General features: G+C 38.2%; 1 protein-coding gene across 1 annotated transcript in view; it reads right to left on the bottom strand.

Moving 5' to 3' along the window:
• The window catches only part of slc6a9 (solute carrier family 6 member 9), a 73,505-nt gene extending 69,411 nt beyond the window's left edge, over positions 1-4,094 (bottom strand). Inside the window, exon 1 of the mRNA XM_005740247.2 lies at positions 3,648-4,094. The gene's annotated coding sequence lies outside the window, so the exon portion shown is untranslated. The remainder of the gene's footprint in view (positions 1-3,647) is intronic.
• Between the last annotated feature and the right edge of the window lie 2,532 nt (positions 4,095-6,626).

Consider the following 6,626-nt stretch of genomic DNA (forward strand, 5'->3'; position numbering starts at 1 on the left):
TATTTCTTGCTTTGTGACACCTCTAACATATGAAATAGTTTTTCACTTCTATAAAACAGAAATAACACTGAGAAAGGTTATGTTTTATCAAAACAATTTATTTACAAATTGAAAAAATAAAATGTATTCTAGCCCCTCCCATTGAAAAATGTAATTGACGTCTATAGACGTCAATGGCAGTCAACGTAAGTTTTTCAATTGACGTCTATAGACGTCAATGGCAGTGAATGAGTTAATTACAGAGATCTGTGACACCACAGCTAACCCGCTGATGTTGTGTTGCTACTTCTCTGCATACCTTTGCTCAGTTTTCTTTTGTTTTTGTCTTGATGTCTTTCAGTGCGTAAAGCTCATCTTCTGCTCTAGTTGTCTGGGCATTCCAGACATCTGGACATGTCCGACCCAACGCTTCACAAAAATAACACTGAAATATCTGAGAGCATTCTGTGAAAACTGTCTGATGCAAGCCATGGGAAAATTCCACAGTTACAAGTTTTCAAAGCTATAGACAAATGTGTTGCAAGATACCTTAAAGCACATGAAACCCTTCTGTGACACATGACTGACATCTGGACTGATAATCAGTGCCAAAGGATACGGTTTTTCTATAACTTGATGATTAAGTAACAAGGTGAAACATGGATGATGATTGAGTGAACATAGATGAATGGACCACAGACTTCTCAAGCTGTCACACAGTTTGTCAGATAACATCCAAAAAGGCACCAACATCACCACGGCAACTAACCAGTTTTTGGAGCCAGCCCTGCTCAGTTTTTATAACCTACTACAATGCAGTTCTTCTGCAACACTTTTAACCCCAGAGTTACCATTTAGTTAAAGATTAAGTGAGCAACAACATGTTTTTAAAACAGAGCATTGACATATTATCATAACCTTTTTTATGGCATACGTGTTAAGACTTAACTACTTCCACATCCAGCTGACAGTTTCTTTAATTCATGTTGTCTATTTCATTCATATTGTGCCAAATCACAACAACAGTTGCCTCAAGTAGAGAAAACCTAAACAATCAGACGACCCACTATGAGCAAGCAATTGGTGACAGCAGGAAGGAAAAACTCCCTTTCAACAGGAAGAAACATCTGGCAGAACCAGGCTCAGGGAGAGGCAGCCCTCTGCCATGACCAGCTGGGGATGAGGGGCAGGAGACAGAAGAAAACACATACTGTGGAAGAGAAATTCATAATAACTAATGATTAAATGCCGAGTGGTGTATAAACACATGGAGAGTGGTAAGAGGCGAGTGAAGAAAAAACAAAAACACTCATCATGGAAAGCCCCCAGCAACCAAGGCCTAATGCATTTAACTTTGAAACTGTTCTTTGTATGTTGGCATTCCAATTCCAGACGGGTAGGATTTCCTATTCATATATGAAAACATAAGGAACCAATGTGACAACTTACAGGTAGGGTTTAACTTTACAGAACCGGTGATGGGGAACAAATTTTATCACTTATAACTTTATGAACTATTTAATAAAGTAGGAAAAATGAAGGCTCATGTTAACTATTGGTAGCTGGTTTACCACTTGGCAAATGTTAGAGCTTCCTCCTACACTACCACTTCCCCTTCAATGTTCAACAAGAAACTTGCAGGTAAGCCACTGAATAATAGCTTAAGTACACAAAGCTATTCATTTTAAAGTTTAAATGTCCTTAATTAAGCTATCAAAACAGGTTTGTCAGCCCTGTCTAGACCCCTTCTCCACTTTGTATAACCTGGATTGTTCAGATGCACACATGTTTTGTAGAAAACCTGAACTCTTTAACAGAATGAGACTGTGTGTCAGGAAGTGCATTATGAAACCATGTGAGCAAGAGCAACTCACTGATGTTTTTCATGTAAATGGTTAGATTTGACAGTTCAGTAGTCACTACCTATAAACGTTGTTATTTAGCTATGAGGATGTGTTGGAGACATAACAAAGTTGGAAAAGCTTAATTTTCATTTTCTAGCATTAAATTACCACATTATATTGTTGAAATAACACTCTTATTGGTAATTTACTTTTCACTAGCTATTAAAACACTCAAAGGAGGGCTGGACTTGTGATCACGGTAAAGGAACCCATGTGGCCTAGAGAGCAGTGCCTCGGGAAAACAAATAGAAAATGTTAAAGAAAAGTACTCTTTTGTGGGAGTAAAGATTCAATGGAAAAGGGTGGCATGTCTTTTTATAGTGGGCTGGACTGTTGTTAATGCATGCACAGTCTCTGTTGACATACTACACATTTATCATTCAGCCCAACAAACAATTTGAATAAGTTGTGACGATGCACTTGAAGCATACAGAACACATTAATTCTTTACTGATCAGTGGGAAGCTTAGACTGCATTGAAAAACTAGAGAATCACCATTGATGACACAATGATTCATTTTATCATCAATGAAACAGCAACTCTTTATTTGATGTTTATCTTTGTTTATGTAAAACTGAAAGTTGTCTCAATTAACATCATCAGGGATTTGATACTTTTAATTTTCTGTATAGAAATTCTCTGTAAATACTACTACTGCTACCACTAATAATAATAATAATAATAATAATAATAATAATAATAATAATAATAATAATAATAATAATAATAATAACAACAACAACAACAACAACAACAACAACAACAACAACAACAACAACAACCTGGCTTGCTGTAATATTACAAGAAATGCATAATTTTGTGATTTTCAGGCCATTACAGCATTTATCATCAGTAATAACACTAGAAGTTCAATAACCATTACTTGAATTAAATAAATGTAACATTGGCATCTTACCTTAGGTACATAATTTGTTATTCACTTTAAGGTACATAACAAATCATGTAACTAAAAGTGAAGTTTTCAAAGAAGTTCACTATGAGCACAAGCAATTTTCAGATATGTAATGGTAGACAGCATCAAAGTAAGAAAGGAAGAATAGCAGCAACAGAGCTGTCAGGAATGATCAAGACGGTGCCAAGAAAAGAGTCTGACCGCTGCACTTGATTCCCACCCACTTTGACAAAGGCCACAACCATGTCGCCGCAATGTCATTGCATGAGAACAAAAAAAATGTGTTTGATCAAGTTGGACAATTGCTGATTGAGGCCAACTTTAAACCTATCTAGCATGTTAGATCGCTACAACTAAGTTTCTGTAGTTCAAACGTGGGCTTGTTTGATTTCATTCAACAGTGTCTCTGTTAGTGATACAAGCCTTTCACCCTTGAGACAAAGTATCTGACAGGAAGAAAGGGGAGAGGAAGTAAGAACATTCTACCGCGGAAATCCCCCCCCTCCTCCTCCCCCTTCAGTTTCTTTATCCCGCCCCCAAACACCATCACCACCACCACATCATCTCCAAGCATCCCCCCCAAAATGCTCCCTTTCCCCCTTCTAGTAGTAACAAGGAGGGTTTACAAGCAGTGCCACGTGTTCCCTGCTGCCGTTAAAATAACAGCTCCTCAACATCACTTAGTTACCAGAGCAATCATCACCCTTACTTCAAACCGAGACCGCCGGCTGTACGCTTTGTCTCCCTTTAACATCAGCCGCTCGACGCGCAACGAGGTAAAAGACAAAGTTGCTCCTTAATGACTCCGCGTTAAAAGACCACTGAGGTGAAAAACTGAAACACAACCTACTTTTTCTTTTGCCGGTCGTTAGGAGATCTGGCCGTGTAGAGGTGATCCTGCCACCTGGTCGCACTCTGCACTGTGTACAAGTTTTTCCGCCAGTTTTGGCTTATTGGAAGTTGCATCACCTTGGTTTTGTCGTCCACCCCCCGGCGTCTGTCACCGCCTGGCCAACAGCAGCTCCTCCTTTTTTTCTTTCTTTTGCTTTACTCCAAAATCGGCGACCATGTGGGGCACACTGACTGAACAGACCTGTCAGAGGCTCTTATTGATGCGGGTTACTGCGTCAGTTTGGCGGTGCTACCCTGTATCTGCTCACTGTAGTGCATGGCCACCTTCAGACACTCACCAATTACGCGTTTAAGTATCGATCCCGAACAGCACGTGCCTTTTCTATATATGAATACAAGCCCTTAAATGGTGACTAGAAGCCAAACTTGGGTGCCATGGAAACATTGTAGATTACTACGGGAGCATTTAAACTGCTGTGACACGATGTAGGTGCCTGTCACTCCCTCCCCCTCTACATAATGCATAATTAGTGAAGCTACACGTGTTCAGCAGTGTGCTGAACGCTTTCTCTTTTGTTACACTGCAGCGGTTCCTCTCGCAGATCAGTGTGATTGTGACTCACCGCATGTGCGTGTTTTCTGACATTTTGAATGTCCGGTATGGGTTAGTGTGTTCTGATGAAGAAGCGAATTGAGCCCAATAAAGGCAGAGGTAATGAGTCCATGCGATGCCCCAGACAGGTGCGGTAGCCTATAGGCTGTGTAGTGCAGTAAGCCACTGCTGATAGAATGAAGCTTCTGGGCGTCCACAGAAAACATGATGGGTGTGTGGCGGATGATAAGACGCAGCTGAAGAATGAATGATAATACTCCGGAGGGTTTTTTTTGAATGGCATGCAGATATGGGCTTTACCTTCTACCTTGCTTCTGGAGAGATCAGATTGGAGGCTCGTTAGGTTTAACGCCGAGGAGAAAGCAGGCACGCCGGCATGGTGCTGGTCAGAGGCTGGAGTGAGAGGAGGGAGGTGAGGGTTTTCCTACAGTCGGGGTGGTAAACAACATTTTGGTGAAGGTGTTCATGTTGAACGCCGTATAATAATGTCTATCTATAATGCCAATAAAGGTATGAAAGCAAATGGATCCACAAATAGATTCTTACATTTTTCTTTCTTTCAACACTATATAATCTAGAAATTAATAATATGGCAATTATGGGGATTCGGAAGTTTTTTCTTTTAATGTATAACAAAATAGGATTGTGGAATAATCTCTGTGGGCTTTGACAACCTCTAAGCAACTCAGTTACCTCAGCTGGCTCTTGGGTAAAGTTAAAGCTAAGTTTGAAGTTGACAATTTCATTTATCTTTATATTTCTTCCAGAAAATCAAATTGCTGAATGAGCACTATGGACATAAACCTTAAACCTATGGAAACAAACAATACACATATATACCCATAAGAATATATAAATATATGAACATCTATTGCATATCAACAATGTACTGATAATATTACAAAAAATATTCTTTTCAGTCTTGCAATATCAAGAAAAAGTAAAGTACTGGACGACCCCTCATTTCTTTATAATTTGTGTCCAAGGAAACACATTTTATTATGCATTTTTTTCCAAGTACTTTTGAGCAGTAGTTCTTCAGGTTTTCGAAGGTTTCAATAATTTTTCTTTCAATGCTGACTGCTTTGTGCCTAACCCGTTTCAGAGGAAGCCACCTAACACTGAATTATTCACAAGAGCCTGAAAAACTATTCCTGAAGACCACTTAAAGAAATTATAAGAAAACCAGCCAAAGAGACTTCAGGCTTTGTTAAAGAATAAAGGTGGTCATACAAAATCTAGTCTTTCAGCCGTGCTAGAATTATACAAACAGTTTCTACCGTATACACTGTATTTCCATGTATCTTGTAACAAGTTTTGAAAAATTGCTGTACTTATTTCCCATTGTCCTTGCAAAATATTTTTTTTAAATGGCAGTTAGTGCAAGACTTTTGCACATTACTGTACATGAAGTCATTGATTTTCTCCATTTGTAAATTGTGATCTGATACATTTGCAGATTTGGTCTGCTCTGCTCTGGTGGCCTGTTCTGCTAAACATTCAGTTGTGTGTTTTGAGTCTATATTACACATTCTATGCATTTCTATCTTTGAGACTTTTCAGCTCTATGATCATGAGCCTTGTAAAATTGATTTTTGGAAGATATGGTTCAATCAGCAGGTGTGATGTGTGAATTAGACTTGAGGCTTGCTAACTCCTGAATTCAATTAGCCTTCATGTCTTTAGCCTAGAGATGTAAATATTTTTAAATCTATACTATGTAGATCTGTATGTAATGTGGACAAGAATAGCACAATTTTTGTCACTCACTTAATATCACCAATCTCTAAAGCCCATTTGAATAGTACTGGACACTTTGTATTTAAGTACAAACAATTTTGGACTCATTACTCAAGACGTACTTTAAACATGCATTAGAAAATATGTTTTGTCTATCGACTAAAAAGGTTCTTAGAAATAAATCTAGTAACCTGTCGATGCAAACACGTGTGAAATCACTCAAACCGAAAGAGGAGGAAAGAGAGACTTCTTGCTTTGTGCTTCTTTTTTTAGGGGCAGCGTACTTTACAATAAGAGGCTATAATTCTGCAACAGGAACTTACTTAAAACTCTACAAGATGTTACAAGAGGAAACTTTTCTGTTCCATTTCTTGTCTATCACAGTTCCTCAAATTTCTTTGGTCTAATGTGCTTTTGAAGTTATTTTTTTTGCTGTAAAGAAACACGCCTTCCGTAGAAATGGTTGTTACATAGCTTAAAATAAAACCGGTTACATATGTTAAGAATGGGGAAAAAAGTTATGTCAGGACATTTAAAGCATTTCTATTGTCTGTTACTTTTAAAAAAGAAACTGGAATCGTGCAGAGTGCCATTTTATATATATATATATATATATATGTATAT

The sequence above is a fragment of the Pundamilia nyererei genome, unplaced genomic scaffold (assembly GCF_000239375.1).
Source record: "Pundamilia nyererei isolate P.nyererei 1_Seehausen unplaced genomic scaffold, PunNye1.0 scaffold00098, whole genome shotgun sequence".
Taxonomy (NCBI): domain Eukaryota; kingdom Metazoa; phylum Chordata; class Actinopteri; order Cichliformes; family Cichlidae; genus Pundamilia; species Pundamilia nyererei.